The 15283-nt window shown below is 39.3% G+C and overlaps 1 protein-coding gene and 1 non-coding gene across 12 annotated transcripts in view; one reads left to right on the forward strand and one right to left on the reverse strand.

Annotated features, from left to right (window-relative positions):
* GRIA4 (glutamate ionotropic receptor AMPA type subunit 4) overlaps window positions 1-15283 on the forward strand; it is a 408691-nt gene that overhangs the window by 153621 nt on the left and 239787 nt on the right. The window lies entirely within an intron of this gene.
* On the reverse strand, window positions 3647-3753 carry LOC131489025 (U6 spliceosomal RNA). The gene has a single exon (XR_009250385.1). It is a non-coding gene; the product is annotated as a U6 spliceosomal RNA (small nuclear RNA).

A 15283-nucleotide genomic window follows, 5' to 3' on the forward strand; every position in this document is an offset into this window, starting at 1 on the left:
TGGAAATTTGTGGCCGTGTCGTGGTGTTGAGATGGTTCACTCTATCATGACATGACCGTGCTTCCCGATATTCTTGGTTTCAATTAAGTACTTGCAAAAGACAGTAATAATTTTTTTCTCCCTTTGAAATTGTTGTGCTCATTTTATAAGTTTAGGATCACAAGATCAATTTATTTCTTCTTAGATAGTGGGCTTAAAATTATGTATCACTATCACCAACCGAGGTATGAACGTCAGTTGTGAGCTTGATTAATTTCTCTCATAAACATAGTTGGCTAAGAGTCATCAGTATTTTCACATCATGCAGAAAAAGAGAGCACACATCCACTTTAAAGATAAGAATTTTTTTTATAATGTACAAAACCACCTGTCAAGAAATAAGATGGTTTAGTACATTTTAGTACTTTTCTCCGATCTTCAGTTATCCTTAACTGTTTATTTCAACATTTTTCCTGTTACAAATAACTGCCTTAATATGGCCCTGAATTTCTCCACAATCTTGAGTGGAACATGGCTGTCTGATGCGTCATAAATCATTATTTTGGAATATGTTATCTCATTGATCCACTTAGTTATTTCTGAAATCTTACTCCCCGTAGTGATACACTGATCTTATAAAATACAAGAGCTTGGGGCGCCTGGGTGGCTCAGTAGGTTAAGCGGCCGACTTCAGCTCAGGTCACGATCTTGCGGCCCATGAGTTCGAGCCCCGCGTCGGGCTCTGTGCTGACAGCTCAGAGCCTGGAGCCTGTTTCAGATTCTGTGTCTCCCTCTCTCTGACCCTCCCCTGTTCATGCTCTGTCTCTCCCTGTCTCAAAAATAAATAAAACGTTAAAAAAAATTAAAAAAAATAAAATAAAATAAAATACAAGAGCTTCAGTCTGTCATAACTTAAGGTAGTGTTTTTATGATGAATTGTCGTCAAAGGAATGATATTTTCTTTCCTCTGATGTAAGACTTCTCTTCAAGTTCTGCTCTGCTCTTGGTGAACTGTGTGAACCTACCTGTATGTTTGTCCACATATGTCAGGGAGAAATAGAGACAGGGACAGAGAAGGAGGAAAGTTGAACTGCATTGTCTTTAAGGTCCATTCCTGTTATCTTTAATGTTTCTTTATATTCCAGATGGTATTGTATATAAATAAATATGTATTAGATTCCAAATTCCTTCCCAGAAACGGTGGGCAGAAAAAGAAAGATGGTAGGTCACATAAGCATCCTGTTTATCAGGTCGCTCCCGGCTTCTTTTCACTTGACGGCCTCTCAAAGAAGAAGAGAGTGTTCGTCCATTTATTCGTTCAGTTTATGCACTTACCATTCAATAAAAATGTATTGTTCACCTTGTCTGTATCGGACACTTTGATACGTATTTAGAATGCAGTGACGGGGGTGCCTGGGTGGCTCAGTCGGTTAAATGTCCAGCTTTAGCTCAGGTCATGATCTCAGATCACGGGTTCGAGTCCCATGTCTGGCTTTTCACCGATGGTGTGGAGCCTGCTTCCTTCCGATTCTCTGTCTCCCTCTTTTTGTTCCCCTCCCTTGCTTTCTCCCTTGCTTTTTTTAAGAAAAATTTTTTTAACTTAAAAAAATTTTAATTTTAAATTTTAAAAAGTTTTTTTTAAAAAGAATGCAGTGATGAGCAAGACTGTACTAGGATGAAGTTAACTCACCTGCTATAGCTTCATTAGGAAATGGCACACAAGATTCTGTTTGATAGCCAAGAGCTTGCCTTTGAGACACAGTGTGATGTTTTTACATTTGGAATAAAACTTTGGTAAGATTTTTGAGTTGATAAATTTAAGGCTATTGAATATGTTTGAAATGTTGCTTATGAACCTGAAGATCTGAATATTAAATTTTAATTAGTTACCTTAAGTAGCCACATTTGCCTAATGGCTACCTACCATATGGGACAACACAGTGTATCTAAACAATGAGCTCACTTGGAACAACATATTTTAGTTTGAGCGAGATGTCCAAATCTTTTCTCAATTCATGTAGGAAAAGAACTTAGAGAACACCCTGTGCAGAATCCTTTTTTATAGTAATTTTCACATTACATTATGTGTATATTTATATATCTTTTCTTCCCCCAGAAATATATCTTTTAGCAGTAATTATTATATCTTGCTGCATTTATATCTTTTCTGTGTAGCATAGTAACCCCTAATAAGTATGCCATAAACATGAAGTGGATGAATGACTTAATCAAAGTCCTTGATCTTTCTTTCCTTTTTCTCTTTCTTTCTTTCTTTCTTTCTTTCTTTCTTTACTTTTCTGTCTTTTTCTCTCTTTCCCTCTCTCTTTCCCTCTTTATCTTTCCCCCTCTCCCTCCCTCCCCCTTCCTGCCTGCCTGCCTTCCTTCCTTCCTTCCTTCCTTCCTTCCTTCCTTCCTTCCTTCTTGGCAGTATTACACTATAGATATACAAAAATTTGTCCATTTATCTCTTGATGACCATTTGGGCTGTTTCCAGTTTTGGGTTATTATAAATAAAGCTGCTATGAACAAAAAAAAGAAAAAAAAAAAAACAAAGTCCTTGACAATAGGTATCAAATAATTTTGATGCTCTCATAACTAATCATGTAATTCAAATTTTATTAATGATACCATGTGTTTTTTTAAAAATCTTTGTTTATTTTTGAGAGAGAGAGAGAGAGAGAACATGAGCAGGGAGGGACAGAGAGAAAGAGAGAGAATCCCAAGCAGGCTCCATGCTGACAGCTGAGAGCCCAACACGGGACTCAAATTCATGAGCCAAGAGATCATGACAGAGCCAATGCTGAATACTTAATCGACTGAGCCACCCAGGTGCCTCAATTGTTTTGTTTTGTTTTTTAATGATACCGTATTTTAATGTATCAGATAATTCCTATATTAGTCAAAATGAAAAATTCTCCTATAGAGATGGTCCTTGAATTAAATTTTTTCTTATCATGAAAAAGTATGGAGCAACCTGAAAAAGAACATCCTTTTTTTTTTTTTTTAATATAATTTATTGTCAAATTGGCTAAAATGTAGTGTGTACAGTGTGCTCCTGGTTTTGGGGTAGATTCCCGTGGTTCATCACTTACATATAACACCCAGTGCTCATCCCAGCAAGTGCCCTCCTCTATACCCATCATCCATTTTCCCCTCCCCCCCAATCCCCCATTACCCCTCAGTTTGTTCTCAGTATTTAAGACTTTCTTATGGTTTGCCTCCCTGCCTCTCTGTAACTATTCATTCCCCTTCCCTTCCCCATGATCTTCTGCTCAGTTTCTCAAGTTCCACATATGAGTGGAAATGTGATATCTGTCCTTCTCTGACTGACTTATTTCACCTAGCATAATACCCTCCAGTTCCATCCACATTGCTAAAATGGCAGGATTTCATTCTTCCTCATTGCCAAGTAGTATTCCATTGTATATATAAACCTCATCTTCTTTATCCGTTCATCAGTTGATAGACATTTAGACTCTTTCCATAATTTGGCTATTGTTGAAAGTGCTGCTATAAACATCGGGGTACATGTACCCTTGTGCATCAGCATTCCAGTATCCCTTGGATAAATTCCCAGCAATGCTATTGCTAGGTCATAGGGTAGTTCTATTTTTAGTTTTTTCAGGAACCTCCACACTGTTTTCCAGAGTGGCTGCACCAGTTTGCAAAAAACATGGAATGCTTCATGAATTTGTGTATCATCCTTGCACAAGGGCCAGGCCAGTCTTCTCTGTATCGTTCCAGTTTTAGTATATGTGCTACTGAAGTGAGCACTGAAAAAGAACATTCTTGATTTAGATATAATCAAGCTAAATATTTAGAACACTTTAATCCATATTTTTGGCATTATAAAACCTTGAATTTTTGTCAAATCTACTTAACAAGATGTCATTTTTCCTTGAGCGAAAAAAAGATGTTAATTTAAATAATATAAGAAGTCATTATTTTCTCACTTGAAATAGATGTTTTCAAAGGAAAATATTTTTTACTTCTGTGTATTGCACAGAATTGTACATATTTATGATGCATCTATGGCCATTCCCAACACCACGGGTCACAAGATGAATTTATGATCAAGGGAAAGATGAAGAGATATAAACCTAATATTTAAAAATTCTTTTTTTTTAATGTTCATTTATTTATTTATTTTGAGAGAGAGGGAGAGAGAGAATCCCAAGCAGGCTCCATGCTATCATCTGAGACTTGATGTGGGCTCGATCTCACAAACTGTGTGATCATGACCTGAGCCGAAATCAAGCATTGGATGCTTAAATGACTGAGCCACCCAGGTGCCCCTAACATTTAAAACTTGTAAGGATCACTGTCATTGTTTTTCATGCACCCATTCTGGAGGCCAGAGTAAGCAGTGGCTGGTGCTATTCTTGTTTTATTTCATCCTTCTCTTTAATGCTTAATGTTCAACGTTTTATCGCATTGGCCGTCTCCAGGTTCACAGCGTTATTTCAGGGGTTGCTGAATATCTTTTGTTCAATATATGAATTATTATTATAACATTATGTAAATTGTCCCTAGGAGACATGGATTTGTCAAGACATAGAGTAGAAAACTTTAATTTGGGTTGGTTTGGCTTATTTCCTTTGGCCTGTTTTTTTTTTTTTTTGTTTTGTTTTTTTTAACAAAACTATATTCTACACATAGCATAACATATTTTGAAAAACCTAGGAAACAATGTTGTGGGTGGCATAATGTATGTGTGCTGCTCCCCTGCGCTGAAGCCAGAGCAAGGAGGGAAGGGGGTGGAGAGGGGATCTTGGGTGGGGAGGGCAGAGATCTTGCTATTTTATTTCTACTTTTTGGGTTTTGCTGCATACATGCCTTTTATTTTTAAACTGCCTCAAATCCTTTTGCAAAAAGAGTCGAGATCTAAATCACAGAAATAGGAACAAATTAAGAGGCATGAGATACCTTTCCACAATACCTCTCTTAACTTTCCAGTAAATAAGCCTATTGAATAAATGGCTCCAGAGAGCTCGCCTGCCTTCCCTTCGGGTTCTCAGCTCCACTTCTCTATTTCTTCTCACATTGCCCTATTCTTTTACTCTTTCCCTCCTTCCTGAATCACAACATAGAGTGTTTAGGCAACATGGTTCCATGGACCTGGGAACCTCAGTCCTCTGTCACTCATTACCAGCATAGGCTTGTGGTAAACTCACGTCCATAGGTAATGTAGGGGGATAACAGAGCAGAAAAGTGCAAGGAATATGGTGTAATGACTTCAGTTCACACCAAAATAATATCACTGGCTCTGCTTCTTCGTTGAAATTCCTTTCTGAGGGGTGTGAGATGGGGAACATTTTCAGGGGTGACTGCGCACCTGTCACCTGGCCTCGGAGCTGCTCAGAGGAGTGCTGAGTGTGTAGGGGTGCTTACGACTTCCCGCCTCCCAGTTTCCAGTTACTGTGCAGGTTCATGTGACGCCAGCACACATCTCCCATGAATTGTGCCACTTACAATGCTTATGGCCCAATTTTCTTATTAAAAACAAAATTAGAAACACATTAGCAAAACAGAGATCTTTGATGTATAAATTCAGGAGAAGTAAGAATCTTTCAGACACTAACCTGGTGTTATCCAAGAAGGGATGAAAATTTATCTTTAGTGCTTGGTACACATTCAGCCTCATTTCAGTGTATTTCCTAATCCTCAGGGAAAACACCTTTAACTGTAAAACCCTCACTGGGATGAAGAGGAGTTCCCTTTTTATAAACTTCCCATGGCGACCTCGGGCATTTATCTTTGTTTATAATTAACTCATTAGGATTTAGACTGTTTTTATAGCTCACTTAAATATGTTTGCTTACTGATATTTATTACATTTTTCATCAGGCTGATGATGCCAAATATTTACTTGTTACCAGCTGCCAAGTGTGAGGCTAGCCCATTCTGTCAGGAGGAGAACACACTTCACTCTGTGTTTTAAGCATGTATCATTGCCTTCCTGCTGGAGCCGGGCCAGTGGGAGAGCAAAGAAAAAAACCATGTGTAAACATAACAATGGAGCTTCCTATGGCGATTCCAACTTGTAATTGAGGGAGAAAAAGTAATCATAAGCTGGCAAGGCAGCCCCTGCTCCCTCTTCAGTATCTCCTTTGGTGGCACTGCAGTGTCTGTCTTCGGCCCTCATTAACCCGATTCCACAGGCTGGCACCTCTGCGGGTTAGGAGTGGGAGATAGTGGATGGAGGGGCACATGCATGGGGTGAAGGAACCCTGGTGGGTATTTTCATAAAGAGGGTTACATGTGCCATCCCTTTTCCCTGGGGAGAGGAGGCAAAGGGAGGCATGTGTATGTCTGTCCCCTCCCACCTTCCCTGGTTACAGAATGAAGGAGTTGAGGGCAAGGGCTGGAAGTGCCATCCTTGTGCTAAAATCCCACAAGGATGATGAGCCAGAACCATACTGCCAGACAAGGGGGTTCTTGAAGAACAGTGCCATAAAGCTACAATGAGGGGTGCTGGAAGTGCCATGCTTGTGCTCAAATCCCACAAGTATGATGAACCAGAACCACACTGCCAAACAAGAGTGTTCTCGAAGAACAATGCCATAAAGATACAACAAGCGTAGGCAGAGAAGGGGCCGGAGTGAGGAGCAGGACCATAAGCAGTGTGTGGACAGATTGGACATATTCTAGAGACACACAGAGCCTACACTTGCTCTTGTGCCAGCAGCCTTCCACACATTCATTTGAAAGAGACCCAAGTGGACTGGCAGGGAAAGTAAATATGCAGCCTTCCACCAACATTTATGCCGGGTCTGTTTGGTTGTCATGTAGAAGGCACTAGACAGATGCATTGTTGACTGACTGACAAACTACCTGTTAACATGGTCCTCCATTCACGTTTGCTTCCCATTGCTGGTGCTCAGTGTGAAGAGAAGAGCAAGCAGATCTGGGTAGGACCGTTGGAGCCCCTGCACCCTAGAAAGGTCATTGCGTTGGCCCCATTGACATGCACTGTTCAAACACACAAAATACAGGAGGAGCCAAGTTGGTGGAACAGCATGGAAGTTTTTTTGTGTCTTGCATCTATGAAATACAGCCAGATCAACATTAAACCATCCTGCACACCTAGAAAATTGATTTGAGGATTAACACAACAGTCTGCACAACCTGAACCACAGAACTCAGCAGGAATTCACCCCAAAAGAAAAAGCAGGAAGAAACGACAGCCAGAGACTTAACCAAAACAGATACAAGTAGGATGTCTGAACCACAGTTTAGAATCACGATAATAAGAATATTAGCTGGAGTCAAAAATAGATTAGAATCCCTATCTGTGGAGATAAAAGAAGTAAAAGCTAGTCAGGATGAAATAAAAAATGCTATAACTGAGCTGCAATCTATAATGCATGCCATGGCAGCAAGGATGGATGAGGCAGAGCAGCAAATCAGCGACATAGAGACAAACTTTTGAGGAATGACGAAGCAGAAAAAAAGAAGGACACTAAGGCAAAAGAGCATGATTTAAGATTTAGAGAAACAAGTGACTCATTAAAAAGGAACAACATCAGAATCATAGGGGTCTCAGAAGATGAAGAGAGAGAAAAAGGAGTAGAAGAGTTATGTGAGCAAATCATAGAGGAAAGCTTTCCTAACCTGAGGAAAGACAGACATCAAAATCCAGGAACCACAGAGGACTCCCATTAGATTCAACAAAAACTGACCATCAACGAGGCATATCATAGTCAAATTCACAAAACACTCAAGCAAGGAAATAATCCTGAAAGCAGCAAGGGGTAAAAAGTCCTTAACTTACAAGGGAGGACAGATCAGGTTTGCAGCAGACCTATCTACAGAAACTTGGCAGGCCAGAAAGGAATGGCAGGATATATTCAATGTGCTATATCGGAAAAATATGCAGCCACAAATTCTTTGTACAGCAAGGCTGTCATTCAAAATAGAAGGAGAGATTAGAAGTAGCCCAGACAAACAAAAATTAAAAGTTTATGACCAATAAACCATCCCTGTAAGAAATTTTAAGGGGGACTCTCTGAGGGGAGAAAAGACTAAATAAATAAATAAATACATACATACATACATACATACATACATACATACATACATACATACAGACCAAAAGCAACAAAGACTAGAAAGGACCAGAGAACACCACCAGAAACTCCCAGCTCTACAGGCAACATAATGGCAATAAACTCATATCTTTCAGTACTCACTCTGAATGCCAGTGAACTAAATGCTCCAATCGAAAGATACAGGGTAACAGAATGGATAAGAAAACAGGATCCATCTATATGCTGTTTACAAGGAACCCACTTTAGACCTAAAGACACCTTCAGATTGAAAGTAAGGTGATGGAGAACCATCTACCATGCTAATGGTTGACAAAAGAAGACTGGAGTAGCCATATGTATATCAGACAATCTAGACTTTAAAATAAAGACTATTACAAGAGATGATGAAAGGCATTATATCATAATTAAGGAGTCTATCCATCAAGAAGACATAACAGTTGTAAACATTTATGCTCCAAATGTGAAAGCACCCAAATATATAAATTGATTAATCCCAAACATAAAGAAACTCATTGATAATAATACAATAATAGTAGGAGACTTCAACACCCCACTTACAACAATGGACAGATCATCTAAACAGAAAATCAACAAGGAAACAATGGCTTTGAATGACACACTGGACCAAATGGACTTAACAGATATATTCAGAACATTTCATCCTAAAGCACCAGAATATACATTCTTCTCCAGTGTACATGTAATGTGCTCCAGAATAGACCACATACTGGGACACAAATCAGCCCTCAACAAGTACAAAAAGATCGAGATCATACTTTGCGTATTTTCAGACCACAACGCTATGAAACTTGAAATTAACCACAAATAACTTGGAAAGGTAACAAATACTTGGAGACTGAAGAACATCCTACTAAAGAATGAATGGACTAACCAACAAGTTAAAGAAGAAATTAAAAAGTACATGGAAGCCAACGAAAATGATAACACCACAGCCAAAAACCTCTGGGACACAGCAAAGGTGGTCATAAGAGGGAAGTGTATAGCATCCAGGCCTTCCTAAAGAAGGAAAAATGGTCTCAGATACACATCCTAAACTTACACCTTAAAGAGCTGGAAAAAAGAGCAGCAAATAAAACCCCAAACCAGCAGAAGACAGAAACTAATGAAAATTAGAGCAGAAATTAATGCTATTGAGAAAAAACAACAAAAAAAAACAAAAAAAAACAAACAAAAAAACCCCCAGTAGAACAGATCAGTGAAACCAGAAGCTCGTTCTTTGAAAGAATTAACAAAATTGATAAACCACTAGCCAGTTTAATCAAAAGGAAAGTACCCAAATAAATAAAATCAATAAGGCAAGAGAAGAGATCACACTGACACAGCAGAAGTAAAACCAATAATAAGAGAATATTATGAGCAATTATATGCCAATAAAATGGGCAATCTGGAAGAAATGGACAAATTCCTAGAAACATATACACTACCAAAACTGAAATAGGAAGAAATAGAAAATTTGTACAGACCCATAATCAGTAAAGAAATCGAATTAGTAATCAAAAATGTCCCAAAAAACAAGAGTCCAGGGCCAGATGGCTTTGCAGGGGAATTCTACCAAACATTTAAGGAAGAGTTAACACCTATTCTCTTGAAGCTGTCCCAAAAAATAGAAATGGAAGGAAAACTTCCAAACTCTTTCTATGAAGCCAACATTACCTTGATTCCAAAACCGGACAAAGACCCCACTGATGAATATGGATGCAAAAATCCTCAACAAGATATTAGCCAACCAGATCCAACAATATGTTAAAAACATTATTCACCATGACCAAGTGGGATTTGTACCTGGGATGTAGGGCTGGTTCAATATCTGCAAAACAATCAATGTGATTCATCACATCAATAAAAGGACAAGAACCACACAATCCTCTCAATAGATACAGAGAAAGCATTTGACAAAATACAGCATCCTTTCTTGATAAAAACCCTCAAGAAAGGAGGGATAGAAGGGTCATACCTCGAGATCATAAAAGACATATATGAAAGACCCAGTGCTAATATCATCCTCAATGGGGAAAAACTGAGAGCTTTCTCCCTAAGGTCAGGAACAAGACAGGGATGTCCACTCTCTCCACTGTTATTCAACACAGTATTGGAAGTCTTAGCCTCAGCAATCAGACAACACATAGAAATAAAAGGCATCCAAATCGGCCCGGAGGAGGTCAAACTTACACTCTTCGCAGATGACATAATACTCTATATGGAAAACCCAAAAATTCCACCAAAAAACTGCTAGAACTGATTCTTAAATTCAGCAAAGTTGCAGGATATAAAATCAGTGCACAGAAATCAGTTCCTATACACCAACAATGAAGAAACAGAGAAATCAAGGAAGTGATCCCATTTACAATTGCACCAAAAACCATAAAATACCTAGGAATAAATCTAACCAAAGAGGTGAACAATCTACCCACTGAAAACTATAGGAGCTTATGAAATAAATTGAAGAAGACACAAAAATTGGAAAAAGATTCCATGCTCCTGGATAGGAAGAACAAATATTGTTAAAATGTCAATAGTACCCAAAACAATCTACATATTCACTGAAATCCCTATCAAAATAACACTAGCATTCTTCACAGAACTAGAACAAACACCCCTACAATTTGTATGGAACCAGAAAAAACCCTGAGTAGCCAAAGCAATCTTGAAACAGAAAACCAAAGCAGGAGGCATCACAATCCTGGACTTTGAACTGTATTACAAAGCTGTAATCATCAAGACAGTATGGTACTGGCGCAAAAACAGACACTCACATCACTGGAACATGGACCCACAGACGTATGGCCAACTAATCTTTGACAAAATAGGAATGGCAGTCTCTTCAGCAAGTAGTGGTGGGAAAACTGGACAGCGACATGCAGAAAAATGAACCTGGACCACTTTCTTACACCATACACAAAAATGAACTCAAAATGGGTGAAAAACCTAAATGTAAGACAGGAAGTGATCAGAATCCTCGAGGAGAAAGCAAGCAAAAACCTCTTTGACCTTGGTCACAACAACTCCTTACTCAACATGTCTCTAGATGCAAGGGCAAGAAAAGCAAAAATGAACTATTGGAACCTCACCAAAATAAAAAGCTTTTGCATGGTGAAGGAAACAGTCAGCAAAACTAAAAGACAACTGATGAAATGGGAGAAGATGTTTGCAAATGACATATCAGATAAAGGGTTAGTATCCAAAATCTGTAAAGAACTTATCAAACTAAACCCAAAAAACAAATAATCCAGTGAAGAAATGGACAAAAGACATGGCAAAAGACATGTCATCCAGATTGCCAACTGACACATGAAAAAATGCTCAACATCACTCATCATCAGGGAAATACAAACCAAAACCACAATGAGATACCCCCTCACACCTGTCAGAATGGCTAATATTAACAACTCAGGCAACAACGGATGTTGACAAGAATGCAGAGAAAGAGGATCTCTTTTGCACTGCTGGTAGAAATGGAAACTGGTGCAGCCACTCTGGAAAACAATATGCAGGTTCCTCAAAAAATTAAAAATAGAACTACCCTACAACCCACCAATTGCACTACTAGGTATTTATCCAAGGGATACAGATGTGCTCTTTCGAAGGGACACTTGCACCACAATGTTTATAGTAGCACTATCAACAATAGCTAAAGTATGGAAAGAGGCCAAATGTCCATCGATGGAGGAATGGAGAAAGAAGATGTGGTATAAATATATACAACTGAGTATTACTCACCAATCAAAAAGAATGAAATCTTGCCATTTGCAACTATGTGGATGGAACTGGAGGGTATTATGCTAAGTTAAATAACTCAGAAAAAGACAAATATCATATGACTTCACTCATATGAGGACTTTAAGAGACAAAACAGGTGAACATAAGGGAAGAGAAGCAAAACTAATATAAAAACAGGGAGGGGGACAAAACATAAGAGACTCGTGAATATGGAGAACAAAGAGAGAGTTACTGGAGGGGTTTTAGGAGGGGTGAAGTGCTAAATGTGTAAGGGTCATTAAGGAATCTACCCCTGAATTCATTGTTGCACTATATGCTAACTTGGATGTAAATTAAAAAAATAAAATAAAAATCAAACACACAAATTATAAACAGTTGTATGGAAGTCCAACAGAGCTCTGTTTCCCCCCCCCCCCCATGGTCACTATATTAATGCTTCTTTTGAATTACTAAACTCGTATAGAAAATTGTATCATGATAGACCCCTGAGCATGTACTCAACCTGCCAGCTGAGTTATTTAGCCACGTCTGAGGACTAACAGGAGGGAGCATGTTCCTGGAGGATCCTTAGATTGATGTAATGTGGGTATCATGTTTTAGCAGTTTTCTTATCTCAGACAGAGAAACTGTAAAGCTTTTGGACTGGCTCCATCTTTTCAGCAATCCTCACCTTTCTAAAGCCGTAAGTCTGCAAATGACTTGTTATTTTCTGACAACTTAGCCATTTAAAAAACAAAAAAAAAACTGCTTAACTGAAGATCTGGGGGAAGATCTTTCTTTATGATCTCTGACTAAACATATTGCCTCAAGATAATCTAAGATTCTCTTTCTCCCTCTCTCTCTGCCCCTCCCCCACTTGTTCCTTCTCTCTCTCTTTCTCTCTCTCTCTCCCTCTCTCTCTCTCTATTTCTCTCTCTCTCCCTTACTATAAAAATGGAACAAATGTTAATGTAATAACAGTGCACAATATAGGCTGAAATCCTTACAGTGCGAAACTTATGCCAGAGGTCAGGTTTACTCAAGTGATAACGCTTTGTAGTTAGTCACCATGTTCCACTCGATTCTAGTGCTTGACGTGACACCTCTGCACGTACCGTTCCCGCAGCCTCCGCCTTTAGTGCACACCTCTGTTTCCTCGTGTGACTCCCACTCATCCTTCAGGTGTGAGCATAATGTCTTCCAAGAAGTCTGTTCTACACACTTGCTCTCAAGTGTTAAGCCCCTTCCATGTGCTCCCGTAGTGCTCTCTGTTCGCCGTATCACACACAGTGTTCTGTCTCTTTCATTCCATGCCTGTCACCACACTCTTTAGGGTCCACACTGGCCAGGACTCTGTCTTGCTCATTGGGTTTCCCTGATCAGGGACTGTACCTGTCATGTAGTCACGCTCAGTAAATAGGAAAGGATGGATCTTAAGGCCTCATCTTCACGTATATTGACGGGGACTTCAAGATCTATGTTTAGATAGAGCTCAGTCCTCACTCTTGGAGGAGACTCATGTTCATAGTAACCATTGTGTCTAAAAATCAACATTCCAAGAGTCGACCTATCACCTGCCCCCTTAAGCTATCCGAGAGATATACTCTGCCTGGGAGGCTAGGAAAGGAAGAGCCCGCCCCACTCCTGTTTCTCCTTCATGCAGTCATAGGCAAGCGGTCATCAACCTTGCTGAATGTGTGTCACATAGAAATATGCCAGTGCGCCCCTCCTCCAGTGAGAGCGTGGAAGACGGGTTTGAGAGGGACAGTGTTGGAGTCTGTGCTCAGGCCTCAGGCCTCTTCATTCTCCTGCGCCCACCAGCTCCCTCCCTGACTCCAGTGGTGGCCTCTCAAGTCCGTCTTCCTTGTCCTTGCCAGGGCGAGCGCTCGGCAACCCCGACCTCACACACGTCACCTCTGTGCCTTAGCATCTTCAGAAGGACACAGAAATTGTACATGCTACTTTGCCAGATACTTGTCAGGGAGACTCCCCTATGTATTTGGAAAGAATGACTTCAGAAGATACTTGTGTGATGTCGTATTTCTAGGGAAAATGCCATGGAAGATGATAACAGCTGTTTCTATCTCGAGTTGTATATCCATAGGAAGAGTTTAGGCTTCACATAATAAAAAAATACAAAATAACAGTATACATACGCATATATGTTTAAGTATGAATGTATGTATACACCTGAAGAATATATAATATGGAGCTGTTCTATACTGTTATGGAAGCTTCATTATCTTCCAGCATTCACACTTCTGCTATCGTTACTGTATCGTCCTCAACATTTGGCTTCACTTCAAGGTCTATGGTGGCTGCTTAAGCTTCACTCATATCCATATTATAATCACTTGGGAGGAGTGCACAGAAAATACAGCCACACCACTTCCCTTCACCATACGTGTCATTTTACACATGTACTTACATGCAATTTTGTGGCACAATTATATTGGCCTTCTGCAATATGCTGCAGAATATTGCATTTTTTCCTGTTTTCCAGGTGAGTTTGTATAATGGTCACACTAGCTTTTCCTCAAATGTTTTGGTAGAATATGCCTTAAAATATTTTGGCATGAAGTCTGAAGAATTTTTTTAAACCACTTTTCAATTTCCTTCATGATTCTGAAGCCTATTCAGATTTTTCGTTTATCCATATGTCACATTTGTTAGGGTATATAGTGTGCATCGGTACGAGGAACTTAGTGGATTCTGGCAGGAAATTTATTCTCTGTGATACTGGCTCTTTGAAATTTTGTAGAACTTTCTTTTCCAGTATATGTTCAATTTTAATAATATTTCAGATAGTCTTAAGAAAGAGTATTTTCTTTTCTTTTGTTTCTCTTCTTTTTTGCCTGCAGCGTTCTAAATAATCATTACATGTTGTTTGAATCTTTGTGTCTTTACTAAATTTCTGATTGCTTGACCTAATTGAGAGTTGTACATGGACATCTCCCACTTTGGTCATAGGTTTATCAATTTCTTACAGCATTTTTATAGATTTTTGCTTTATATGTGATACATTTTCATATAGAATTCTTTAGAATTTTTAGTGTTTTCCTTATAAACTGAAACTTTTTAAAACTGTGTAATGAACCTCGCTCTCCTTAACCGTGCTTTCTGTCTTGAGGTCTATTTTTTCCAACATTAATGTACCTACACAAGCTTTCTTGAGGCTCGTATTTGTAAAGTATATCTTTTGCCATCTTTTTATTTTCGACTTTCCTGCATCCATATATTTTAGGCATATCTTTTGGGCAGCATAACTGCCATTATACATGGGGTAATTTTCTATGTGTGTTGCATATTTAATTCTCCCCAAACCCAAATGGTAAGGAGAATTAGTATCCTGTTTTATTCTTAAGACAGTTAATGGGGCGCCTGGGTGGCGCAGTCGGTTAAGCGTCCGACTTCAGCCAGGTCACGATCTCGCGGTCCGTGAGTTCGAGCCCCGCGTCAGGCTCTGGGCTGATGGCTCGGAGCCTGGAGCCTGTTTCCGATTCTGTGTCTCCCTCTCTCTCTGCCCCTCCCCCGTT

Source organism: Neofelis nebulosa, chromosome 10, assembly GCF_028018385.1.
Source record: "Neofelis nebulosa isolate mNeoNeb1 chromosome 10, mNeoNeb1.pri, whole genome shotgun sequence".
Taxonomy (NCBI): Eukaryota; Metazoa; Chordata; class Mammalia; order Carnivora; family Felidae; genus Neofelis; species Neofelis nebulosa.